The following is a 13304-nucleotide window of genomic DNA, read 5'->3' as shown; positions in this document are numbered from 1 at the left end:
TGAAAGGGAAAAATCTACAACCAAGAGTACTGTACCTGACAAGGATCTCATTCAAAATTGATGGAGAAATAAAAAGCTTTTCAGACAAGCAAAAGTTAGGAGAATTCAGTACCTCCAAACCAGCTTTACAATAAATGTTAAGGGGACTTCTATAATCAAGAAATACAAGAGAAGAAAAAAGATCTACAAAATCAACCCAGAACAATTAAGAAAATTGCAATAGGAACATATACATCAATAATTACTTTAAATATAAATGGATTAAATGCTCCAACCAAAAGACACAGACTGGCTGAATGGATACAAAAACAAGACCCATATATATGCTGTCTACAAGAAACCCACTTCAGACTTCAAGACACATATAGACTGAAAGTGAAAGGATGGAAAAATATATTCCATGAAAATGGGAAGCAAAAGAAAGCTGGAGTAGCAATCCTCATATCAGACAAAATAGACCTTAAAATAGAGAAGATTACAAGAGATAAGGAAAGACACTACATAATGATCAAGGGATCAATCCTAGAGAAAGACATAACAATTGTAAATATCTGTGCATCCAACATAGGAGCACCTCAAAACATAAGACAAACACTAACAGACATAAAAGGAGTATTGTATTGTATTGTATTGTACACAATTGTATTGTAACACAATAATAGGAGGAGACTTTAATACCCTCACCAATGGACAGATCATCAAAACAGAAAATTAATAGGGAAACACAAGTCTTAAATGATACATTAGATGAGATGGATCTCATTGATATCTTAGGACATTCCATCCAAATGCAGAAGACTACACTTTCTTCTCAAGTGCACACGGAACCTTCTCCATGATAGACCACATCTTGGATCACAAATCAAACCTCGGTAAATTTAAGAAAATTGAAATTGTATCAAGCATCTTCTCTGACCATGACGCTGTGAGACTAGATATCAATTATAAGAAAAAAACTGTGAGAAACACAAACACATGGAGATTAAACAACACGTTTCAACAGGTTATTGAAGAAATCAAAATGGAAATCAAAACATTTTTAGAAACAAATGACAACAAAAATGACAACTCAAAACCTATGAGATGCAGCAAAAGCAGTTCTAAGAGGGAATTTTTATAGCAATACAATCCTACCCTAAGAAAAACATTGAATAGACAACCTAACTTCACACCTAAAACAACTGGAGAAAGAAGAAGAAGAACAACAACAAAAAACCCAAAATTAGTAGAATGAAAGAAATCATTAAGATCTGAGCAGAAATAAATGAAAAAGAAACAAAAGAAACAATAGTAAATATTAATAAAACTAAAAGCTGGTTCTTTGAGAAGATAAACAAAATTGACAAACCTTTAGCTAGACTCATCAAGAAAAAGAGAAGAATCAAATCATCAGAATTAGAAATGAAAAAGGAGAGGTTACAACAGACAATGCAGAAATGCAAAGGATTATAAGAGATTATTATGAACATCTATATGGCAGTAAAATGGATAATCTGGAAGAAATGGACAGATTCTTAGAAAAGTTCAATCTTCCAAGACTGAACCAGTAAGAAATAGAAATTATGAATAACCCAATTACAAGCACTGAAATTGAAGCTGTGATCAAAAATCTCCCCAAAAACAAAAGCCCAGGATCAGATGGTTTCACAGGAGAATTCTACCAAACATTTAGAGAAGAGCTAATGCATATCCTTCTAAAACTCTTTCAGAAAATTGCAGAGGAAGGAACACTTCCAAACTCATTCTATGAGGCCACCATCACCCTGATACCAAAACCAAACACAATACAAAAAAAGAAAACTACAGGCCAATATCACTGATGAACAACATGAACATGTTGAGCAAAAATCCTCAACAAATTTTAGCAAACAGAATTCAACAACACATCAAAAGGCTCCTACACCATGATCAAGTTGGGTTTACTCCAAGAATGCAAGGATTCTTCAATATATATGCAAATCAATCAAGGTGATACACCATATTAACAAATTGAAAGATAAGAACCATATGATAATCTCAATAGATTCAGAAAAAGCCTTTGACAAACTTTAGCGCCTATTTATGATCAAAACTCTTCAAAAAATGGGCATAGAAGGAACCTACCTCAACATAGTAAAGACCATATATGATAAGTCTACAACAAACATTATTCTCAATGGTTAAAAACTGAAAGCATTCCCCCTAAGATCAGGAACAAGACAAGGGTGCCCACTTTGACCACTATTATTCAACATAGTTCTGGAAGTTTTAGCTACAGCAATTAAAGAAGAAAAAGAAATAAAAGGAATCCAGATTGGAAAAGCAGAAGTAAAGCTCTCACTGCTTGCACATGACATGATACTCTACACAGAAAAACCTAAAGAGAGTATCAGAAAATTACTAGAGCTAATCAGTGAGTTTAGCAAAGTTCAGTTCAGTTCAGTTCAGTTGCTCAGTCGTGTCCGACTCTTTGCAACCCCATGAATAGCAGCACGCCAGGCCTCCCTGTCCATCACCAACTCCCAGAGTTCACCCAGACTCACGTCCATCGAGTCAGTGATAGAAAGTTACAGGATACAAAATTGATACACAGAAATCACTTGCATTTCTATATACTAACAATGAAAACTCAGGGAAATTAAGGAATCAATCCCATTCACCACTGCAACAAGAAGAATTACATATCTAGGGATAAACTTACCTAAGGGAGACAAAAGACCTGTACACAGAAAATTATAAGACACTAATAAATGATATCATAGATGACATAAACAGATGGAGAGATATTCCATGTTTCTGGGTAGGAAGAATCGATATTGTGAAAATGACTATACTACCAAATGCAATCTACAGATTCAATGCTATCCCTATCAAATTACCAATGGCATTTTTCACAGAACTAGAACAAAGAATTTCACAATTCATATGGAAACACAAAAGACCCTGAATAGCCAAAGCAGTCTTGAGAAAGAAGAATGGCACTGGAGGAATCAACCTTCCTGACTTCAGATTATACTACAAAGCTACAGTCATCAAGACAGTATGGTACTGGCACAAAAACAGAAATATAGACCATTGGAACAAGATAGAAAGCTCAGAAATAAACCCATTCACCTATGGGTACCTTATTTTTGACAAATGAGGAAAGAATAGACAATGGGGCAAAGACAGCCTCTTCAATAAATGGTGCTGGGAAAACTGGACAGCTACATGTAAAAAAATGAAATTAGAACATTTCCTAACACCATACGCAAAGATAAACTCAAAATGGATTAAAGACCTAAATGTAAGACCAGAAGCTATAAAACTCTTAGAGGAAAACATAAGGAGAACACTCGATGCCATAAATCAAAGCAAGATCCTCTATGACCCACCTCCTAGAGTAATAGGAATAAAAACGAAAGTAAACAAGTGGGACCTGATTAAACTGAAAAGCTTTTGCATAGCGAAGGAAACTATAAGCAAGGTGAAAAGACAGCCGTTAGAATGGGAGAAAATAATAGCAAATGAAACAGCTGACAGAGGATTAATTTCCAAAATATGCAAGCAGCTCATACAACTCAATGCCTGAAAAACAAACAATCCATTCAAAAAGTGGGAAAAGACCTAAACAGACATTTCTCCAAAGAAGACATACAGATGGCTAACAAACACATGAAAAGATGTGCAACATTGCTCAATATCAGAGAAATGCAAATCAAAACTACAATGAGATATCACCTCACACCAGTCAGAATGGCCATCATCAAAAAGTCTACAAACAATAAATGCTGGAGAGGGTGTGGAGAAAAGTGCAGGAATGCTCCTGCACTGTTGATAGGAATGTAAATTGATACGTACAGCCACTTTGGGAGATGGTATGCATATACCCTGAGGAAACCAAAATTGAAAAAACACATGAATCCCATTGTTCATTGCAGCACTATTTATGATAGCTAGAACACGGAAGCAACCTAGATGTTCATCGACAGATGAATGGATGAGGAAGTTGTGGTTCATACATAAAAGGAATATTACTTAGCCATAAAAGGAACACATTTGAGTCAGTTCTGATGAGGTGGATGAACCTAGAACTTAATATACAGAGTGAAGTGAGTCAGAAAGAGAAGATAAATATTGTATTCTAACACATATAAATGGAATCTAGAAGAATGGTACTGAAGAACTTATTTACAGAGCAGCAATGGAAAAACAATCATAGAGAATAGATTTATGGACATGGGGAGAGGGAAGGAGAGGGTGAGATATATGGAAAGAGTAACATAGAAACTTACATTACCATATGTAAAATAGATAGCCAACAGGAATTTGCTCGGGAAACTCAAACAGGGTCTCTGTATCAACCTAGAGGGGTGGAATGTGGAGGGAGATGGGAAGAAGGTTCAAAAGGGAGGGGATATATGTATACCTATGGCTGATTCATGTTGAGGTTTGACAGAAAACAAAATTCTGTAAAGCAATTATCCTTCAATAAAAAAACAAATTAAAAAGAAAAATGAATACACAGAAGAACTATACAAAAAATATCTTCATGACCCAGATGACCACAATGGTGTGTTCACTCACCTAGAGCCAGACGTCCTGGAATGTGAAGTCAAGTGGGCCTTAGGAAGCATCACTACAAACAAAGCTAGTGGATGTGATGGAATTCCAGTTGAGCTATTTCAAATCCTAAAAGATGATGCTGTTAAAGTGCTGCATTCAATATGCCAGCAAATTTGGAAAACTCAGCAGTGGCCACAGGACTGGAAAAGGTCAGTTTTCATTCCAATCCCAAAGAAGGGCAATGCCAAAGAATGTTCAAACTGCCGCACAATTGCACTCATCTCCCACAGTAGTAAAGTAATGCTCAAAATTCTCCAAGCCAGGCTTCAACAGTATGTGAACCATGAACTTCCAGATGTTTAAGCTGGTTTTAGAAAAGGCAGAGGAACCAGAGATCAAATTGCCAACATTCGTTGGATCACAGACAAAGCAAGAGAATTCCAGAAAAACATCTGCTTCGGCTTTATTGACTACACCAAAGCATTTGACTGTGTAGATTACAACAAACTATGGAAAATTCTTCGAGAGATGAGAATACCAGACCACCTTACCTGCCTCCTGAGAAATCTGTATGCAGGTCAAGAAGCAACAGTTAGAACCGGACATGGAAACTGGACTGGTTCCAAATTGGGACAGGAGTATGTCAAGGCTGTATATTGTTACCCTGCTTATTTGAATTATATGCAGAGTACATCATGTGAAATGCCAGGCTGGATGAAGCACAAGCTGGAATCAAGATTGCGGGGAGAATTATCAATAACCTCAGATATGCAGGTGACACCACCCTTATGGTAGAAAGCGAAGAGGAACTAAAGACTGTCTTGATGAAAGTGAAAAAAGAAAGTGAAAAAGCTGGCTCAAAACTCAACATTAAAAATGTAACATCATGGTAACTGGTCCCATTATTTTGTGGCAAAGAAAAGGGGGAAACAATGGATATGGTGAGAGACTTTATTTTGGGGGGCTTCAAAATCACTGCAGATGGTGACTGCAGACATGAAATTAAACGATGCTTGCTTTTTGGGAGAAAAGCTATGACCAACCAAGACAGCGTATTAAAAAGCACAGACATTACTTTGCTGACAAAGGTCTGCCTAGTCAAAGCTATGGTTTTTTCAGTAGTCATGTGTGGATATGAGAGTTGGATTATAAAGAAAGCTGAGCACTGTAGAATTGATGCTTTTGACCTGTGGTGTTGGAGAAGGCTCTTGAGAGTCCCTTGGACTGCAAGGAGATCAGACCAGTCCTAATCCTAAAGGAAATCAGTCCTGAATATTCATTGGAAGGACTGATGCTGAAGCTGAAACTCCAATACTTTGGCCACCTGATGCAAAGAACTGACTCATTAGAAAAGACCCTAATTCTGGGAAAGATTGAAGGCAGTACGAGAAGGGAACGGCAGAGGATGAGATGGCTCGGTGGCATCACTGACTCAATGGACATGAGTTGGTGATGCACAGGGAAGCCTGGTTTGCTGTAGTCCATGGGGTCTCAAACAGTCGGACATGACTGAGTGATTGAACTGAACTGAACTGAGCAGAGATGGCACCGGGGATAGGTTGAATGGTGGTCCAATCACTGGAGCCTCAATAAAAGGGCTACTGACTGTGTGTGCATGTGAATGTATGTGTGAGTGTGAATATGTGGGATTGTGTGTGTGTGCACATGTATCAGGGGAGTAGACGTTGATAGTCTGAGCTTGTGGAGAAATGGAGAAATGCTCCCAGTAAAATTGATGTTTTCTATGAGAGTAAAGAATATGGCCAAACTTCTTTCATCTATTTTTTCATCACTTTAAGGATGGATGCTCACTCATGCTTGCTCAGTCATGTCTGACTCTTTGCAACCCTCTGGTCTATAGCCCACCAGGCTCCTCTGTCTATGGGATTTTCCAGGCAAGAATACTGGAGTTGCCATTTCCTCCTCCAGGGAATCTTCTCCACTTAGAGATTGAATCCACCTCTCTCATGCCTCCTGCATTGCAGGTGGATTCTTTACCACTGAGCCACCTGGAAAGCCCTTAAAGGATGGAGGGAAGTTTCTCTAGGATGTCACTCAGTGACATCTGGTGATTTTGTAACCTGATGTTGATTTATTAGAACTTTCTTGGGTAAAATTGTTTTATTTTCTGTTCCCTTGTTGTACAGAGTCTTTAGTTTACTTGAAATTTCTAAAAATTTTTATGATAGCAGTTAAATCAAAACCTTATAGCTTCCCACAAAATTCTTATGTAATGTTAAAACATAATTTAATTGAATCCATATCTGACATTTGATTATGAGAAAATGATATATGCATTTTAATATTTAGTTTATGTGTTGAGGAGTAGAATAAAGAGTTCTCCACCTGAGCACCTCTGCTCTCCTCCATAAAATAAGAGAAAACTTGTTTTTCTTCTTTTAACATATGCTGTATTTTAAGGTAGAGTTTCATTTAAATGCAAAACATTGTTATTGAAACTAGGAAATGAAATCTCATTTGCTTTTATCTTCTGCTATACTTTCTGATTTAATTTTGCAATCTATTGGCCCCTTTTCCTTATTTGTTGCTAGTTACTGCATTAAAAATTATGTCATTTCTACATAAATTAAAGCCTAGCAAATTTGTTGTATGTTAATGCTCCATCACAGTGGTTCACTTACAATCTCCTCTCACATATTTTGAGAGATTTAAAAAGTATTTTGGTTCCAAAGACATGACTTCTGAGCATTATTTTTTCTTTATTTCTATTAACAGCATGTGTGAGTAAGTATTAGGAACCATTAAAAACCTTCTCTTTGGGGAGCAGAGTTCCTTTACATCACTTTTACAATAGCATTTACTGCCCTGTTTTTTCAGGTGTATGGTTTCCAATTTACTCACACAAGCTCTCTGATGAGCTGTCTAGGGGCCTATAACCCTGTTCTATCTTCAGACTGCCCAACATGTTATTGGCCTCGCAATGCGGCAGAGCGTTTTAAACAAACCTCCTCTGTCATCAGGCTTACTTTAAAAGAGCTCTGCAACCGACCCAGGTGCAGATGGCCGGGTGGCACCTGTGTGCCCAGCCGCCTGTAACTTCCACCCCTGCCACTGTTTCCCAAAGTGAGGTAGATGGAGTGGAATAATACTCATCATCAAGAGGAGGGTTCTTTTTAATGCGTTCTTGGTCTCAGAGAACCAATCATTTAAAAACAATTCACCACCACAAACTGGTGATAAAACTGCCATTTTAGAGAAAAATGAAATAGAACAGAAGAAGTGTGTTTTCTTTCTTTTTTAAAATTGAAGTACAGTTGATTTACAGTGTTGTGTTAAGAAATCTGTTTTCTGAACAATTCAACTGGCTGGTTCCAGCAAAGGCAATGCACTGGGTTACTAAGTGGCTTGTGTTTTACAAACATCACCAAACTGTAATGTGTCTGTAAACCCAGAGAAGCCAGAAGAAAACCAGTGTCAGGATCCTTTCCCTTTAGATGGTTGTCATTCTTTGCCTAAATCTCAGCTTTCTTTCAGAGAAGGCAATGGCACCCCACTCCAGTACTCTTGACGGGAAAATCCAATGGATGGAGCCTGGTGGGCTGCAATCCATGGGGTCGCTAAGAGTTGGACACGACTGAGCGACTTCACTTTCACTTTTCACTTTCCTGCATTGTAGAAGGCAATGGCAACCCACTACAGTGTTCTTGCCTTGAGAATTCCAGGGATGGGGGAGCCTGGTGGGCTGCTGTCTATGGGGTCGCACAGAGTCAGACACGACTGAAGCAACTTAGCAGCAGCAGCAGCAGCAGCAGGTTTCTTTACTAAAGCAGGTTACTATTTTTTTTTTTTTTTGATGCTTGGAGTAACTTTTATTTTATTATTAATTTAAAAGTTTATATTAGAGCATAGTTGATTTACAATGTTTTGTTAGTTTCAGGTATACAGCAAAATGATTCAGTTATACATGTACATATATCTATTCTTTTTCAGTTTCTTTTTCCACATAGGTTATTACAGAATGTTGAGTAGAGTTCCCTGTGTTATACAGTAGGTCTTTGCTGATAACCTATTTTATACATTGTAGGTGTGTGTATGGAGTAACTTTTAAAAAAGCAATTACAGCTGCCATTTTATCAAGTCCTTGCTGGGAGATGGGACTTCCCTGGTAGCTCAGCTGGTAAAGAATCCGCCTGCAATGCAGGAGACCCTGATTCAATTGTTGGGCTGGGAAGATCCTCTGGAGAAGGGATAGGCTACCCACTCCAGTATTCTTGGGGTTCCCTGGTGGCTCAGCTGGTAAAGAATCTGCCTGCAATGTGGGAGACCTGGGTTCGATCCCTGGGTTGGGAAGATCCCCTGGAGAAGAGAAAGGCTACACACTCCAGTATTCTGGCCTGGAGAATTACATGGACTGTATAGTCCATGGGGGTCACAAAGAGTCGGACACGACTGAGTGACTCTCACTTTCACTTTGCTGGGGGTTACCTGGCTGCATGCTGAACCTATTACTCAGGGTAAATACTATCATCCACCTCTTGTAGATGCAGAAATTAAGGCTTTGTCCATGAAGTAAGCAACTTACCCTTCGAAAGAGTTACAGTTGCTAGGATGTGATGGGCCCAGGAGTCACCTCTAGGTGATTGGTCTCCAGTTTTCTTATTCTTATAAACTAAGCTCATCTACTTATCTGAATAAATCAATAGTCAGAGACCCAAAGAGGAAAAGGAATTTGCAGGACAAGACAGCAAGACCTTAAAGCCAAGTCTATAGATTCTTTCAGTCAGTTTCAGTATAAAGTAGGTTACTATTATTGAATTGTGTGCTTGAATAACAATAAAAACTGGCACAAAATGATTAAAATGACTCTATGAAGTATTTCTTAATTTCCGATTACAAATGATAAAAGCTGTGCCCAGCAGACTTGAACAGGAACAGAAGTTTTTGGGAAAATAACTCAAAGAATTCTTCTGAAAGTAGGTATGTCCAGTATCTTTTTGATGAGAGGCTTCCATCTCTAGAGAAGAAAAGGCACCATGGGATTACCAGAAAAGAATCTATCATCTCAAATTTGTTTTCTATTGATAGTGGTGTATCACATCATTTCCCCCAAGTTTGTTCCATTAAAGTATTGAGTGAAGTATATTTAGAAATTAACTTTTATAAAATCTTTAGTCATTTTGTCTTAGAAGACAGAAAATTAAGCCACAGGGATTCCCCCCTCCTAGGTACATTGACTATTCTTTTGAATACAAATTAACTATGACCTATCAAAAGGAGTTTCAGGAAAGTATTATTTGCCGGGAGCCAGCATGAGGACCTCCACCCATGGCAAAGGTCATGAGGAAGGAGGCTCGACATACACAAAGGCGGGATCGAGCCTCAGGAGTCCCCCTGGAAATTCTCGAGCATCTACCCCCAAAACCAGAGTCTGCCTACTTTACTGCTTTGTGCTCTCACCTACACCTCTGACTTTACGGCGGGCTGTCCGTCACCACCTCTTTCAGAGAAGGAGTTAACTTAGAGCTCCAGTTAATAATAATTCCTGGGCGTGATAGGAGTGTTGCAACCTAAAAACTCCTCTGAAGGTTCTCTAGCCTGCCTGACAGGCTTGTCCGGCCACATGTGATTGCTCACAGCCTCCCAACCGTGAGAGGCACAAGATGCTTTAAACCTTCTAAAAACAGGTTCTTTAGAGAAGTTAGAAAACTATTAGTATAGTATAGTAGGCTGATTAGAAATTGTATTGGTGAAGGGTTTTTCATTTGTTGAGCCAGTGTTTACTGCTAAGTCTCCACATCCCCTGCCCTTATACACATTAATAAATATATAGAAGAAATAAGTATTAACCTTTGATATTAATCACGTTAGACCTTAGGCTAAGCAAATTCTTTCCTTAATTAAAACCCACTGCACCCTCACCCTATAGGAATGTAACTTTATCTGGTACCTTCGGAAGGTGGTGTCTGTTTTAAGAATAATCACCCTTGGAGAAATAAGTGTTCTGGTTGCCTGACTGCTGTCACATGGAGAGGGTCATAAATTGTCAGCAGGCCCCCTGGCCAGAAGATGATGTAACACCCCTAAGACCTCTGTATACATTTGTATGAAGCACCTGACTTTAATAAAAGTCAGGACTGCTGACCCCGCGTGACTTATGTATAACATCTCAGTGTATAAAAACAGACCCTGGAAAAATAAAAAATGGGATCAGTTCCCCTAAAGACTGGTCTCCCCATGTCGTTCTTTTTCTCACCTTCTGGCTGAATCCCCATCTGGAACGTGGAGGCTCGTCAAGCCTACTAATTATGCCTGGGCTTCTAAGATCTGACTGGGGAGGCCTTAGTGTCTCCTCTCCTTTGGGAGAACAGGAGGATGCCTGCGGCCTACTTAGGTGATGTAAATTTCTTGCCTTGGAATTATTATCTTTCCACGTAAACCAAGCTATTCAGCCTCTTTTCTCCACTGAGTTTTCCTACTGAGCTATCCCTATTTAACCACTCTTTATATCTTTAATTAATGCTTAATTGATCTATTGTTTCCTGATCGCCGAAGCTGTCTCCCCTTCGAATTCCCTGGACCCACCGGGGCTGGACCCCGGCAATTATTAACATGCTTTTTGCTTTTTTCCATGTGTGGCTTCTTAGAGCATAGTAACAAGGGTATTTTACCATAGTTCCAACTTGTCCTAGGAACCTGTCTTCAAGGGAGGTCTCATGAGTATGTTCAGATACTGAATATGAGGCTGCCCTAAGGGGTTATTTAGCTATGAACTGAGGAAAGTCTCAAGGCACCTTATGACAGTCTTGCCAGAAGTCAGTGGGTAGTCTATTTTATACGTCAACTGAGAAAGGAGCCGGCAGGACCATAGCTCTCACTGGTGAGACTTTGTGTTACAAGATGGATGCTCATTTATTTGCAGGACTGAAACTCTTCTAAGATCTTGGGAGGTGAGATGCATAAAACCATCTCCTTGGTTGAGGCAGAAGATACTCAAGGCCATGAGCCCCGACTTGGGACATAGTAAGGGGAGATAGAAGAAAAACCCAGGAGACGAAAATTCTTCCAGTGGGAAGGAAGATTTTTGGAATGAAGAGGCTTGAGGAAGCATCTACATCAGCTGAATCATAATGTCTCCCCTCCCATGTAGTGATCCCTTTCTGAAAAGTGTCTGAACATGCCTCCACTGCCTGGTGAGCTAGTCCTGGGCCACTTAATAGTGGTAGAGGAGAAGGGAAACCTGTGCATCTAACTCCTCCCAGTCTCCAGGGGAGAGAGGGCTGCAGCCTTTCAAGGGGATTGGGTCAGAGTTTTGTGGTGTAGGTGGGGGAATTACAAGAGCCAGGGAGAGCCCACCCCAAGCCATAGCAGGGAGTGACAGACACTCCTGTGGTGCTAGGGGAGCAGTCTGAAGAAGATGATGTGAGATGACAGTAACAGCAAGCTTTCTTGCTCCAGTGACATCTAGAGGGGCAAAGTGGCAGGGCAAGCTTCTCTATGGCTTTAGCAAGGGAGGGAGTGGTGGGTGGGGGTGTGGGGGGCAATGCAAAAGAGACTAGGAATATGTACAACCGTAGTCTTCCTAAACTCTTAGGAAAGATTAAAATTTCATCAGCTACTGATGATCAAGGTCTGTTATTATTTTATACATGTAAACAAAGTGTTCTGAAAGAAATGGTGATAAGTGTTTTATAATTCAGATTTTACATTCATCTTTTCTTATAGACTAGGCTGCAGTCACATAGGCCTTCTGTCAGCTCCTGCAACTTTCCTGATTCAAGATCTTTGCTTTGGCTGTTTGCTCTGCTAGAACACTCTTCCCTGACTTTTTGTGGGACTGGCTCTTTTTCACTCATTGTGATGATTTTCTAAAATTGAAGTACATTTGATTTACAAAATTATATTACTTTCAAGTGTACAACACAGTGATTCAACATTTTTATAAATTATACTCCATTTATAGTTATTATAAATATTGGCTTTATTCCCTATGCTGTACAATAAATCTTTGCACCTTACTTATTTTATACATAGTAGTTTGTACCTCTGAATCTTCTACCCCTATCTTGCCTCTTCCTACTTGCCTCTCCCCACTGGTAACCATGAGTTTGTTCTCTATATCTGTGAGTTTGTTTCTTTTCTGTTATAGTCACTAGTCTGTTTTATTCTTTAGATTCCCCATGTAAGTGGTAACATACTGTATTTGTCTTTCTCTGTCTGACTTATTTCACTAAGGATAATACCCTTCAGGTCCATCCATGTTGTTGCAAATGGCAACATTTATTTTTTCTCTGATCTTTATGATTTCTTTCTTTTTACTAATTTTGGGTTTTGTTTGTTCTTCTTCCTCTAGTATCTATGAGTATGATGTTAGCTGTAGGTTTGTCATATATGGCCTTTATTATGTTGAGGTATGTTCCCTCTAACCCACTTTCTGCCGAGTTTTTTTTTTTTTTTATCATAAATGGATGCTGAATTTTGTCAAAAGTTTTTCTGTGTATAATGAGATGATCATATGGCTTTTATTCTTTAGTTTATTAATGTGATTTGTCCCATTGAATGATTTGTGGATATTGAACCATCCTTTCATCCCTGGGATAAATCCTGCTTGGATCTGATATGGTCTTTTTAATATATTATGGAATTTGATTTGCTAATATATTATTGAAGATTTTTACATCTATGTTTATCAGTGATATTGGTCTCTATGTTTCTTTTTCTGTGATATTTAGGTCTGCTTTTGGTATCAAGGTGAGGCTGTCCTCTTAGAACAAGTTCAGAAACAGTACTTCCTCTGTAGCTGTTGAAATAGTTTGAAAAGG

Source organism: Bubalus bubalis, chromosome 1 (assembly GCF_019923935.1).
Source record: "Bubalus bubalis isolate 160015118507 breed Murrah chromosome 1, NDDB_SH_1, whole genome shotgun sequence".
NCBI lineage: Eukaryota > Metazoa > Chordata > Mammalia > Artiodactyla > Bovidae > Bubalus > Bubalus bubalis.
This window is presented reverse-complemented; position numbering follows the sequence as displayed.